Source organism: Dromiciops gliroides, chromosome 3 (genome assembly GCF_019393635.1).
Source record: "Dromiciops gliroides isolate mDroGli1 chromosome 3, mDroGli1.pri, whole genome shotgun sequence".
Taxonomy (NCBI): domain Eukaryota; kingdom Metazoa; phylum Chordata; class Mammalia; order Microbiotheria; family Microbiotheriidae; genus Dromiciops; species Dromiciops gliroides.
Window position 1 is genome coordinate 404097874 of NC_057863.1, and position 15382 is coordinate 404113255.

The 15382-nt window shown below is 41.8% G+C and overlaps 1 pseudogene; it reads left to right on the forward strand.

The window, feature by feature from the left end:
- The first annotated feature begins 13803 nt into the window (after positions 1-13803).
- On the forward strand, positions 13804-14776 carry LOC122750550 (annotated as a pseudogene).
- Positions 14777-15382: the final 606 nt, after the last annotated feature.

Below are 15382 nucleotides of genomic sequence, written 5' to 3' on the forward strand. Positions count from 1 at the left end.
ATTGCCCACCCTCTTGTGACGTTTCTCTCCCGGCATCCGGAAGACAGCCACCATTCAAAGCTAACATTCAAAGCAAATTACAACTTGCACCAGGACATCACTTACCTCTGCAATATTAGGCATTTCCTTATCTCGATGGGACCGAGGAAGATTCGTTTCACTCTTGGATTGGTTTCGTTTGATTTTTATTTGTATACAGAATCCGTCCCCGTTAACAATTGGGCCGCTTCTCGATGTTCCTCCCTTCTCTCCACATTTCCTGATCTCAAGGCACACCTCAAGCGTGCACACCTCTTCCATCAAGCTTTTCCCAAATATTTCAGCCTCAGAACCCGGCAATGAACTGCGGGCTTGGCCATTACCTCTCGCCTCCGGACTGGAATTCCTGCCTCAGCACTCTCCTTTCTCCACCCCATCTTCCCCCGACCTGCCAAACTGATTTTCCTGACTACATCGTTACCCTACCAGTGGCTCTCCTCTGCCGCGGGGATAAATAGAAACTCTGTTTCATGTGGAAAACCCTTCACAAAAAGACTCTAACCCACCTTTCTTGTCAAACCTTATTCCTTCTCTTCCTGCACTCTACAATTCAGCCAAACTCCCTTTCTTCCTGATGCTTGAGCTAGACGCTCCATCTCCCCTCTCTGGGCTTTTACAGGGGCTCTCTCCCCTACCTACAATGTACTCCCTCCTCACCTGCCCACTCTTACAATCTCTTGTTTCCCTCAAGGATCTCTTGAGGCACCATCTTCTAAATAAAGCCTTTCCAAATCCCCCATTCCTAGTGCATGAACTCCCTTAATTTTAAAAATTATAATTTTGTATTATTTTTATGGGACTGTGTATACCCTTTGACCCAGTAATACCACTACTAGGTCTCACAAAAGGGAAAAAGGACCCACATGTACAAAAATATTTATGGCAGCTCTCTTCGTGGTGGCAAAGAATTGGAAATCGAGGGAAGGCCCATCAATCTGGGAATGGATGAACAAGTTGTGGTATATGAATGTAATAGAATACTATTGTGCTGTAAGAAATGATGGGCAGGCAGATTTCAGAAGAACCTGGAAAGACTTAAGTGGACTAATGCTGAGTGAAGTGGGCAGAACCAGGAGAACACCATACACAGGAAAAGCAACATTGTGTGATGATTAACTTGGCTCTTCTCAGCAGTGCAATGACCCAAGACAATTCCAAAGAACTTATGATGAAAAATGTTCTCTGCATTCAGAAAAAAGAACTGTGAATTCTGAAAGCAGATTGAACCATACTGTTTCTACTTTATTGTTGTTTTTTTTATTTTTCGAGGTTTTCCCCTGATTCTTCCTTCACAACTTGACTAATGCTGAAATGTAAAAAAAAATTTGTATTATTTTGAACTTGACAAACATCAACAAACATGAACTTTCCATGTACAAACAAGAAATGACAGAGGATTGCATAGAAAAACCTGAAATACAGTACATTTTGGAGTGTGTGTGTCTGTGTTTAAGGCAGGTAAACAAATTGGACATGCTCCTTTCAAAGTTTTTTTGCCCATCTGTGTCTGATTTTAAACTGCCTTCTCTTTTTTGTAGCATGTTTCTTCAAATGTTTCATTGATGCTCTTTTCTTTCTTCCTGGAATCATTATCACTATGTTATGGGCCCATGTGAGGGATAAATCCATCCTCTTCTTAATAATTCTCAGGAACTCAGCAGCAATGTGACAAAGGCTCTTTATTTCCTTCTCATCAGAAGGAGGCACCTTAATGTGCAGCTAGTGGGTGCCCAGAAAGGGGGCTTGCAGGCCCTGTTTTATACCCTAGTCCCTAATGCAAAATGGACCCTCCCCTTTTTCATCACTGGTTCGATTACTCAAGGGTTACAATCTACAGGAAAAAACTAGCTAATCGGAAGGCAGTATTCCCAACCCCTCTTCCTTGTATGAGCATACCTGAGGAGTGGACCTTATACTTCCTTATATGGACACAACTCTGGAGTGAACCTTATTGAGACCAGGGCTCCTTGAACCATGTGATTGTGCTAACCTGAGGGGGAGGAGGGGATCTGAGACCTTTGTCCTACAAACAAGTCAGGGGGAGTATGACTGACTGTTATATCCACATTGAGAGGAGACAACTACCCATTTTCTCACAGCCCATAGCACCCCAGAAGTTCTCTGGGGCACATCAAAGAACCTTCTCCTTGGAGAAACTAAACCAGAGGACAGACATGCCTAGAGAGATAAGTGGAACTAGATTGGACTGAGCTAGCTTCAGGGACCTCAACCCTTCATTCTAGTCTCCCTCAACCCTGGGGAAATAAATTTGGGTGTTGCTGCTTCCTTTGTGTCCTGAGGAGATAGCTTGAGAGATCTGCAGCCACCCCTCACAGCTCCAGCCACCACCAGTGGGGGATGCTCCTTCTATCACTGAAGGAACTTTCCAGTCAGATGGTCACCCTCCTCAGTCCTCTGGAGATTGGTATCTCAGAGTCATGCTCTGTGCCTTTCTCCCCATGAGAAGTCCAAGGACTTCTTTCATGGTTTCCCTTCCCTTCCCTTTCCCTTCCTCAGCCCCGAAATAAACTGCCATCTTATTCTAATTGCTTTTGTGTGCAAGAGGGTGTAATTATTTTTTTTAATTGATTAATTAATTTAAGTTTTCAACCTTTGTTTAGATAAGATTTCCAATTTCAAATTTTTTTCTCCCTCCCTCCCCTCCCTCCCCCCCCTCCCCTAGGCAGCAGGTAATCTGATATATAACATTAAACATATTTCTGCATTAGTCATATTATACAAGAATCAGAGCAAGAAGGAAAAACCTCAAAAAGAAAAACAACAGCACTAAAAACAAAAGAGATAGTGTTATGGGGAAAAATGGGGTATGGGTTTGGGTTAGGGGTAGGGGTTGGGTTTTTAGGAATTCCCCTTTAAAGAATTACACCCTCTTGCACACAAAAGCAGTTAAAATAAGATGGTAGTTTATTTAGGGGCAAGGGAAGGGAATGGTGGGGGAGGGGAAACCATGAAAGAAATCCTTGGACTTCACATGGGGAGATAGGTATGGAACAAAGCACGTGACTCAGAGGTACCAATCTCCTCGAGCAGGAGGGTGGTAGGTACTTTTATAGGGGGCTGATGGGGGTGGACCATCTGCCTGTGGAAAGTTAGTGAGGGAGGACCATCCCCCACTGGTGGTGGCTAGAGGAATTGGGTGAAGGGTGGCTACTGATCTCTCAAGCCATCTCTCTCTTCTGGACACAAAGGCAGCAGCCACACCCAAATTTATCTCCCCAGGGGTAAGGGAGATCAGAATGAAGGGTGGAGGTCCTGAAGCTAGCTCAGTCTGATCTAGTTCCACTTATCTCTCTAGGCATATCTGTCTTCTGGTTTAGTTTCTCAAGGACAAGATTCCTTGATGTGCCTCAGAGAACTTCTGGGGTACTTTGGGCCCACAACAATAGTATGGTCCAATCATCGTCCATGTTCCATAGTTCCTTTTTTTTTTCTTCTGGATTTGGAGAGTCTTTTCCATCATGAGTCCTTTGGAACTTTCTTGTACCATTGGATTGGTGAGAAGAATCTAGTCTATCACAGTTGATCAACACACATTGTGGTTGATGATATTGTGCACAATGTTCTCCTGGTTCTGTTCATCTCACTCATCATCAGCCCATGCAAGACCCTCCAGGTTTCTTTGAAGTCATCCTGCTCATTGTTTCTTAAAACACAATAGTATTCCATCATATTAACATACCACAACTTGTCCAGCCATTCCCCAATTGATGGGCATCCCCTCAACTTCCAATTCCTTGCCACCACAAAAAGAACAGCTATAAATATTTTTGTACATGTGGGTCCTTTTTCCTTTTCCATGATCTCTTTGGGAAAAAGACCCAAAATTGGTTACTGCTGGGTCAAAGGGTATGCAGCTTTATAGCTCTTTGGGCATAATTCCAAATTGCTCTCCAGAATGGTTGGATCAGTTCACAGCTCCACCAACAATGCATTAGTGTTCCAATTTTTCCATAGCTTCTCCAACATTTATTATTTTCCTTTTTTGTCATTTTAGCCAATCTGATAGGTGTCAGGTGGTAGGGTGTAGTTTTTTTTTTTTTAGTTTTTTTTTTTGCAGGCAATGGGGGTTACGTGACTTGCCCAGGGTCACACTGCTAGTAAGTGTCAAATGTCTGAGGCCGGATTTGAACTGAGGTACTCCAGAATCCAGGGCTGGTGCTTTAACCACTGCGGGGGTGTAATTCTTTAAAGAGGAATTCCTAAGGACCTCAAACCCCAAACCCCTACCCCTTACCCCTGTGGGGACCAATTTTTAATTGGGGAGTGATAGCTAAGTGGCTCGCTGCAATATTGGGGCAAGGAAGGAGACTGGCAGCCTCCCTCAAAACAGAACAAGATTTATTTTAACAAGAATGAACTTAAAAACAAAACACAAACAGGATCAGTAGGATCAAGGGAAAAGAAATAAAATGGGGAAAGGGAAATTGTAATACCTGAAAAAATACCACCGCCCAGGAATCAGCTGAAAATATGCAGCAGAATGCCTGTGGCTTTCCAGCTTCCACCTAGAATGGCCAATTCTCCTCCCCCAAACCTAGAAACTCCCCACACAGCCCCAGCCAATGGGATGGCCGCTCTGACAGTCACATGACTGCCCTCACTAGGCTTCTAATCATTATCATTTTGCCAGGCCCATGTAGGCTTTTGATATAGTGGAAAAATGGGGTACGGGTTGGGGTTGGGGTTCTTGGGAATTCCTCTTTAAAGAATTACACCCTCTTGCACACAAAACATAGTTAGAATAAGGTGATAGTTTATTTAGGAGCAAGGGAAGGGTGGGGGGAGGGAAACCATGAAAGAAATCCTTAGACTTTTCATGGGGAGATTTGGCACAAAGCACATGGCTCAGAGGTACCAAATCTCCTCGAACAGGAGACTGGAAGGTACTTTTATAGAGGACTGATGGGGGTGGACCATCTGCCCGTGAAAAGTTCCTTTAGTGAGAGAGGACCATCTCCCACTGGTGGTAGCTGGGGGAATTGGGTGAGCAGTGGAGGACCATCCCCCACTGGTAGTGACTAAAGGAATTGGGTGAGGGGTGGCTATGGATCCCTCCTCAGAACACAAAGGCCGAAGCCACACCCAAATTTATCTCCCCAGGATAAGGGAGACCAGAATGAAGGGTAGGAATCCCAAGCTAGCTCAGTCCGATTTGGTTCCTCTAGGCCTTATCTGTCCTCTGGTTTAGTTTCTCAAGGAGAAGATTCCTTGGTGTGCCCCAGAGAAATTCTGGGGTGCTCTGCGCCCCATGACACTTTGTTGAGTGGTGATGATGTAAGGTGCCAGAGCCCTGGCAATGGCTACAACCAGTGGATGGAGCACCGTGCGGTTTGCGGAGCCCCTGGCCAGTGCGCCCTGGGGCATAAAAACCTCAAATAACAATTAATTCTTTACACCCCTTACTCAATTTTCCCCAAGAAAATTATAATGATGCCCCCCTTCCGACCCCCAAACCCTCCCCTGTAACAAACTTAGAAAACTCTTCTCATACTCTGCACCCCCCCCCCCCATGCCATGCCTGAAAATCTCTTTCATTCTACACCTCTCTTCTAAGAGGTGGGAAGCCCTCCCTCTTAAAACACCTTGTTATTTTGTATATACTCTGTGTTTAACTATTTTTGTACACATTGTTTCATGTACAAACATGTTGCTTAATAGATGCTTGCTGTTTTATTGACTACAGTTTAAATATAAGTGGAAAGTGTTAACCTGGAAATTAAGGAAATAAACAATATAGGAGAAATAAGGTCATTCTTTAATAGGGGCAGAGGAACTATAGCTCCTGGTATTGCAAAGCTTGGAAGCTAGGAATTCCCAAAGATGGGAACCAAGGACAGGGTTTTTATGAGGTAACAGAACAGAGGGGACTATGAAACTGCCCTTTGGAAAAGTAGGTTTATCACAGACAGAAACTATTTAATGTAAATGAATCTTTTTACATAATAACCTAAAGTCCAGGAAGTAAGCTTGGGAATCTTTGGGAGGGGATAGTTTGTTTTGGGGAGATCCATAATCAATCAAGAGTCTGGAATTGACAAAGATTGGTTAGCCCCAGGCAATTAATTTGTCTGGGAAAGGGGGGACTGGGTGGGGAATCAGTTCTCAGTAAATTTTGTAGTTCTCAAAAGTAAATGAAGGGGCAGCTAGGTGGCTCAGTGGATAAAGCACTGGCCCTGGATTCAGGAGTACCTGAGACACTTGACACTTACTAGCTGTGTGACCCTGGGCAAGTCACTTAACCCCCATTGCCCTGCAAAAAACCAAAAAAAAAGTAAATGAAACTTTTTAAAAAAAAAATCCTGTGTAAGCTAGCACACATAGATACATTGTGACATACATCACATGTCCAGGTCATAAATTATTTACTGCCAATGGGGTTCCCTCCTTCTTATTCTTTCCTTTCCCTGTGGCTTTTAGCTTTTATCTCCCAGTGGCTTCAGAGATTAAAGGATTTTTGATAGTTCAAAGAACTCTAGTCTTCTGAATGTAAGATTTCCCTAAGTCTTAGATATAAGTAATTTAACTGTAGTAGTAATCACAGCACAGAACATAGATATTATGTAACTTGTTCTTGATGTAGTCTAAATATCCTTTAGTTGCTTTCTTGTAACTTGTCTCATAACTGATATCCCTCTCCACTGTGGTTACATGTTCAACCAAGATGCATTATGGTTAACCATAACACTAAAAATAGTATCTTCTAAGCTGAAGGAGCCAATCAGCATTGAGAACCTTAAACAGAACCCCCCTTTTGGTTGACAAACTTGACCAAATCCCCGAATTGGCTGTCTGTTGAACATAACTTTGCCCATATCCCTGTCCCCATGAACCGTGTGCATGACTTTGATCATGACAATTATATCTCAACTTCTCTTTTCTGCATAATTTATATTATATGTTTGGGACAAACTGCCTCAGTTTACCCAAATAACTCGAGGAGACCACCAAGTTAAGCAGAGACAGATTTATTACATTCTCACGAGAATGGATGACTCAATCCTGAGATTGAGACTGCAATAATAGACTCATGCTTTTTCCGCTGTGCCACCTAGCTGTCCCAGGAGAAAGGTTTTTATTCTCTTTTGGTAGAGGCAGGTACATTGATCCAAGTTAATTGGTTAGCATCATTCAATTCCATTGGTTGACATGACTTGAGAGTGGTCTAAATTAAAATGAACTTGAAATCAGGGAGAAGCCCTTCACTCAAGTTCCTTAAGGCAAAGTCCATCCCCCAATTGCCTCACCAAAAAAAACCAAAAACAAAGTCCATTATCTGGGTGTGGTTTGATCCCATCCATTCACTGAGCTAGACAAAAGAATCCATTTCTTTTGTTCCTTTGGGTTTGTCCCAGGCAAGATCTGAACTTTCTGGACTGGGAATGGGGGTGGTGGGGGTGGGGGAGGACCAAAGAACTGATCTCTGGGTCCCTCCAAGAAATCCATTATTAATAATTATTTTTTCACAAATGTCATGCTTGAAAAATAATGCAGAATAGCAATTTTAGAAGAAAATACTTGAGGAGAAATACCAGCCAAAAACATTAGAAGCATTTTGCTATAAAACCTCCCTTGTCATTAAGGGAAGGGAGAAGGGAAAGGCTGAAGGGTATCCCCAAATGACTTACTCCTGCTGCCCAATGTTGTAATGCCATGCTTCTTTTCCCCTGAATAAATTAGAATTATTTGGGGACTCACAAAAGGCAATTGAAAAAATGGAATTGATCAGATTCTCCTCTTGAGATAATTTCCTATTTTAAGAAGTAATCATTCTCTACAAAAGTGATTTTGTAATCAATCAACCATGACAGTTAGGAAAGGAAGGAAGGAAGGAAAAGAAAGAAAGGAGAAAGGAAAGAAGGGAGGGTAGTGGCAGCCTAGTAGGCCTAGGTCCAGTTAGGGGACAATCTGACTCTGAGGATACTCTCACTTAGAGAAATGAAATGATGTCTGTGTGAAAATAGAACTCCAATAATTTCTGAAACTCAGCTTTGGTGATGTGTCAAAGGCTCATTTATTTTCATCCTCGTGAGAATGAGCCTCCTCCCTAGTGGAACAGGCAACAAAATGGAAACTCACGGGTCTTTTTATCTCTTAACCTGACTGGCCCCTCCCCCTAGGGTTACAATCTATGTGCTGGAGCTGGCTAATCAAACACAGCATCCACCCCATAGCATAGATTTTTCTCTTGGGAACCTCCAGTTGTGGATATTAGCATTTGAGTACCTGCTTCTATTCTCCCAGCTGAATCTGAATCCACTCCCCAGACATTAAATCACTTGTTATTGTTTCCCTAGACAGCTCCAATCAACTTGAGAGGAGTCCACATTTTCCCATAGTCCCTCCTCTTTACTCCTCTGTTAAGGGGTAAAATTCTAGCTAGTCTGTCTAAAATATCTAATGAGTGGTCGCCAATAAATTATAAACTTTAGCAAGAGTTAGACTTTTAAGCATTTATTAAGGAGAATAAGAATTTGATAAAGAGAGAGAGAAAGGCCTAGATTCCTATCTATTAAAGGGAGAGCACATTTTTAGCTCCCTTCTCCGCCAGAGTCCAGAGGAAAGAGCGCCAGACTGAGCGCCAGTCTCTTCCTTCCTCCTCCCACCAGCCCGCGTCACTTCCTGACTCCTGGTCTTGCCCTCAAAGACCTTCCCTTCATGGGCAGAACTCTTCTACAGTAAGTATCCAGCAGGTGGCGTCATTCCAATCGTTACAGTCCCCCCTGTTGTTCCTCAAGAAACAAAATGTTTCCTTGACGGAACAGTAAAAACAATATAATAACTATTGCTAACTAATAATATGTGAATAACAATATAGAAAAGGAAGAGAAAGTTGTCCAGAGGGGCGATTTTTTTTGTCCTCATGAACCGATGCTTTGACATTAGTCTTGCAAAGGGAGGGCCTCTGCAGAGAATACATGTTACAGATGGTGTATATTATAACAGAAAGAGAAAAAAAAACAACAAAAACAAATCAAAACTGTTCATTTAAAGTCTCTGAAAGTCTTTTCTCAGATGTCCTCTAGGTGTAGTCGTGGAATGGAAGTCTTTTCAGGGGTTGATGTGTGGATACTGGTAATCAGCCAGGAAATTTCCTACAAAATTGAGCTTAACACAACTTTAAAATAGCTTTGTCAATAATCAAATCAAACAATGAAAGTTCTCAAAAACATGTCTAAGGGAATACAGAATCTTAGTTGTTAACACGTGAAACATACAATAAAACAAAAATTGAACCATTCTTTAAAATTACATTATTATTATAGTCCTCCCTTATGGAGAGTAATTGAGAAGACAATTGCTGCAATATTAATTTTTAAAAATAATTTTTATCTTTGTTTCATCACTTTTTGCATCATCTGCCTAATTATCCTCATGCCATTATGAGAAATTAGAAAATCTAATATAATTGGTAACAGGTGTCAAAGGCCAAATTCAACACTGTTATTTATCATGACACCTGAGATAATTATGGGGGTTACCATAAAAGAACAGAGAAATGATGGGATATGAGCATTCCCACACTTGAGCAATATGTACTGTCCATGCAGTATGCCAGGCTTAAAATAGGTGGATGGAATATATGTCCATGCCACCGAACATATTGGAGGAAACTGAGTCAGACTTAATCAGATGCATGGGATTGAGATGTCCATGGCATCAGGCATATAGGAGGGAGCATAGAAGCCAGGTGTAGAAGTGAGATGGGTGGGATGAATACTTCCAGCCATCTGTACAATATTGTGGGGAAAAATAAAATAAAATATCAAACCAAGAGAATCCAACCTCAACATTTGTCAAAAGCCGTTCCCTCGGCCATACCTTGACTTCATGCAAGTCTCCCCTCATGTGACAGTTCAGTGTCTGCTTTTGCATGTATTCCTCTTGTGATTGGATGGCATCTTGGCCAACTGGCATCTGATAACTCAGAATAAAGGCAATTAGTGTCTTAAATGATAAGTTCCCATAATCCAAGTCTCATATGGATTTAAAAATTGAGGATAATAAATGATTGCAAAAAATGTGAATACATCTTGACTCAGAACACAATATATAGTTATGCAACAATTTCAAATAATATCTTTTTTTTACTTAGTATACAATTACTTTTGTGAAAAATCAGAACATATTTGAATACAAGTTAAAGCACAACACAATCTTAAAGAAAACTTTTTTTTTTGAAAAGAGAAAACTTTTACAAATGTCCCCCTCTTTTTTTTTTTTTTGAATATGCTTATCAAAAATAATACTTCTTTACACTTGCCATGGCAACCAATTTGCCAGGGAAATGCTTTAAAGAGTTTGATCAAATAATCAGTTGAGAAAAAATAACAAAAACAAACAACTCAGAATATGGGAGCACAATACTCCTAGAATTAACATTGTATTATGAAATCAAAACCATCTTGTAATATTTCAAAATTAGAGAGATGAATAAATAGAAAAAAAATACACATGGAACAATAAAAGACAATGAAATTCAAACTAGGGAAATCTAAATGAATGTGAACTTAATATTAATAAGAGTATTATAAAATATAAACTTGATCACATGACTATAAAAAGCTTTTACTAATATTCTCCTTGTTTTAGAAACTAAGTATAAGACACAATCTCAAAAGCATGAAAATCTCTATGAAAATAAACCCATACCATTAATTTCAAAATGTATATGTAATGGCATAGAAATCCTATGTAACCTCTGAACTGACATTAATACTCTGAGTAAAGTTAGAACACTTTTGATTCCGATATCTAAAATCCCCAATACTCATATCAATACCTTGCTGCTTACTTCCACATTTCTGTAAAATATATACCCTCCCATGGCAAAAGAAGTGGAGTCTTGAACTATGTTGATTGTCATTCTTATTCAGCTTAAGTTTTTCTTCTTTAACCCCTCTATATTGTCTGTCAGTCTTTTCACCATACAAATGCTTTATAAGATTACTAATTAAAGACAAAAGCAGGTTAGCAAAATTATGAACAAATCGAGCATATCTGGAATTTAAAGGGTTTTCTAAGGTTGTCTCAGAAGCACAGCCAGGCTGGGGAAGGGCTGAGCCTAAAGCTGCAAATGCAGGTAGAAAAAGTTGAGCATGCGCACCAGATCTCTGGACTTCCCAGGCAGGGGAAGCTATGGGCTTGGCCATAGGAGGAGTAGAGGGTGGGGTCTGGAGAGGAGGGGAGGGACCAGAGCAATTTGAATCAGACTTGATTTTGAACTCAGGCCTGGATTCCTCTTCCCCCACTTTGCCTCCAGGTGCTAGGGGATTAAAAGCTTCTAGAGGGTGGGTCATTGCCTCCAGGCATGCAAAATTAAAGCAACAATTACTGTTAGAACTGGGAAAAGCTGCGGGAATCTCTTCAGGTTTCTCTGAAAAAGCATGGTTGGGAGAGGGAGAGATATTTCCTTGTGTGAGTAAGTTGCTGGCTCTTTTAACAAAAATAAAAAGAAAAATAGAAAATCCACAAAAACAAAGCATTAACATGATCTTATCTCCCATTTGTCTGGTTAAACAGACTAAAATCAAAAATAGGATAATTAGGGAGTTTAAAAGGTCCATTCGAAAAAATTTAAAGGGAAAATCACAGCCAGTGCACCAGTACTTAGCAGTTAAAGGGAGAGGGAGGGGAAATTTCTTACCCAACCAGAAGATCAGAAGAAGACTGAGGGTTAGCTTTCCTCTTCGTGGTCAGCCATCTGTTAAGGGGTAAAATTCTAGCTAGTCTGTCTAAAATATCTAATGAGTGGTCGCCAATAAATTATAAACTTTAGCAAGAGTTAGACTTTTAAGCATTTATTAAGGAGAATAAGAATTTGATAAAGAGAGAGAGAAAGGCCTAGATTCCTATCTATTAAAGGGAGAGCACATTTTTAGCTCCCTTCTCCGCCAGAGTCCAGAGGAAAGAGCGCCAGACTGAGCGCCAGTCTCTTCCTTCCTCCTCCCACCAGCCCGCGTCACTTCCTGACTCCTGGTCTTGCCCTCAAAGACCTTCCCTTCATGGGCAGAACTCTTCTACAGTAAGTATCCAGCAGGTGGCGTCATTCCAATCGTTACACCTCTCAACTCTATTTTCCTCTGCCCTTTGGTCTAAATCTGTGAATATAAGCCTTTCAAGGCTCTAGTTATTGACTTTGTTAGGCTGCTTACTTTATTGCTGTTGCAAAACTGTGAGAAATGGGTAATTGTCTCCTCTCAATGTGATTATAACAGTCAGTCATACTCCCCTGACCGGTTTGTAGGACAAAGGTCTCAGATCCCCTCCTCCCCCTCAGGTTAGCAAGGTCACATGGTTCAAGGAGCCCTGGTCTCAATTAGGTCCTCTCCAGAGTTGTGTCCATATAAGGAAGTATAAGGTCCACTCCTGAGTTATGCCCATACAAGGAAGAGGGGTGGGAATACTGCGTCCGATTAGCTAGTTTTTTCGAATAGATTGTAACCCTGACCAGTGATGAAAAAGGGGAGGGTCCATTTTGCATTAGGGCCTTCCAGCCCCCTTTGGGGGCACCCACTAGCTGCACACTAGGGTGCCTCCTTCTCATGAGAAGAAAATAAAGCCTTTGTCACCTTGCTGCTGAGTTCCTGAGAATTATTGAGAAGAGGATGGATTTTTCCCTCACAAAAACTAGTATCTCTTTTCCTGTACTATAATACTCATTAAATTTAATTTTCTTCATGGGGTGTTGGAGTGTCATTTTGTAGGAGTGAATCCGAACATTATCCTTAACAATACAGGGTATTATGTAAAAATGTTCATTAAATTAAATAGTTTCTGTCTGTGAGAAACTCACTTTTCCCAAGAGCAGTTTCATAGCTCCCTCTTATGTTACCTCATAAAACCCTGTCCTTGGTTCCCATCTTTGGGTATTCCTAGCTTCCAAGCTTTGTGATACCAGGAGCTATAGTTCCTCTGCCCTGATAAAAGATCTTATTTCTCTTATATTGATTATTTCCTTAATTTCCAGGTTAACAGGAGATAGCCATGTTTTCTAGGTAGGGAACAATTCATCATTGATCTAGCTGATAATTAATCAGAGAACAATTACCAGAGACTAGTGACCTCCTAATGATGAATGATGCCTGATATCACGTGATCTGGCATTATGACCCTGATAGAACTTCAGAAGTTAGATTTCATGAGTCAGGAAACTCATGTCATGAAAAGTTCTAAGTCCAACAAAGAAAAAGAAACAGCTAAGTCTCCAAGCCATAGAAAGATAGCTTTATTGAAAGAGGGTACCTGTTTCAACAATAAAGCTGGTTGGGTAAGGGTAGGACCTGCAAGACCCCAAGCAGAGCTGGAGACTGGCATTGTTATTATTATTTCTTTTTTTTAGTGAGGCAATTGGGGTTAAGTGACTTGCCCAGGGTCACACAGCTAGTAAGTGTTAAGTGTCTGAGGTCGGATTTGAACTCAGGTACTCCTGAATCCAGGGCCAGTGCTTTATCCACTGCGCCACCTAGCCGCCCCCAATCACCACCATTTAAATAATGCCATAGCCAATAAAGACAATTCCATGCTGGAGCAATTGTAGAAGAGCCTTTAGAGTGCCTAAAGTTCATGTTAATCAGATCATTTCAGGTCTAAGTAGAAAAGTCACTTTGCCTTTGGATTTTAAGCCATGACAGCCACAATCATCCATATGATAGTTCCACTGAAAAATAGTTGATCGGTTCTCCAGCTCTTCTTCACGTGCTGGTGTCTCTTCTTTGTGTGTCTGCGGAGCGCAGCTGTTGCAGTCGACATGGCTTTGGGAAATGCCAAGATTGGGTTCCCAGCCCCCAATTTCCATGCTACAGCTGTTATGCCAGATCAGCAGTTCAAAGACATCAGCCCGTCCGACTACAAAGGAAAATATGTCGTCTTGTTCTTTTATCCCTTGGACTTCACCTTTGTGTGCCCCATGGAGATTATTGCATTCAATGATAGAGCTGAAGAATTTAAGAAACTCAACTGCCAAGTGATTGGTGCATCAGTGGACTCACACTTTTGTCACCTTGCCTGGGTCAACACGGTCAAGAAGAATGGTGGACTGGGAGCCGTGAACATGATGTCTGACCCCAAACACACCATTTGTCAAGATTATGGGGTCTTGAAGGCAGATGAGGGAATCTCATTCGGGGTCTCTTCATCATTGATGATAAGGGCATCCTTCGACAGATCACCATCAATGACCTTCCCGTGGGCCGCTCTGTAGATGAAGCACTGTGGCTTGTCCAAGCCTTCCAGTTCACAGACAAGTATGGTGTTAAGGGCTAAAATTCTAGCTAAACTGTCTAAAATATCTAATGATTGGTCGCCAATAAATTATAAGCTTTAGCAAGAGTTAGACTTTTAAGAATTTATTAAGGAGAATAAGAATTTGGTAAAGAGAGAGAGAAAGGCCTAGATTTCTATCTATTAAAGGGAGAGTACATTTCTAGCTCCACTCTCCACCAGAGTCCAAAGGAAAGACAGCGAGACTGAGCGCCAGTCTCTTCCTTCCTCCTCCCACTCACCCGCGTCACTTCCTCACGCCAAAGAAAAGACTCCTGGTCTTGCCCTCAAAGACCTTCGCTTCATGGGCGGAACTCTTCTACAGTAAGTCTCCAGCAGGTGGCGTCATTCCAATCGTTACAATGGTGAAGTGTGCCGGGCTGGCTGGAGACTTGGGAGCGACACGATCAAGCCTGATGTCCAGGGGAGCAAAGAATATTTCTCCAAGCAGCACTGAGCTGCTCTCTACAGCCAAGGCTCTTCCACCCCAGGGGGCCTGGGGCCTCATGTCTCTGCTGTCTGCAGATCCAGAACACACATGCTTGATCTTCCCCAAGCTTTCAACTGGAAGACCTTCATAGAGGGAGCCCAGAGGGCTAGCTGGGCACCTCCTCATGAGGCCTCATTCCTCCTCCTCAGGGCAGCAGGCTGAGCCTGCCTTAGGCCTGCTGGCTCGCCCCCTCACTCTTAACGACCAAGTGCTGTGTTAACTATGTTTGTACCAGTCAGCCCTTTGGGCCCCAGATCTTCTGATGTTTTGTAGCCTATTAAACTTGTCCTAAGGAAAAAAAAATAAAAATAGTTGACCTACTGGGTTTGAAACTTGTAGAATAAGTAAAAAAAATTTTTTTTTTTTTAGTGAGGCAATTGGGGTTAAGTGACTTGCCCAGGGTCACACAGCTAGTAAGTGTTAAGTGTCTGAGGCCGGATTTGAACAAAGGTCCTCCTGACTCCAGGGCCGGTGCTCTATCCACTGCGCCACCTAGCTGCCCCCATAAGTAAAAAATTTTAAGCATCAAAAGCAGTAGTCTATCTAGCATGTGGGCCAAGACATTGATCAATT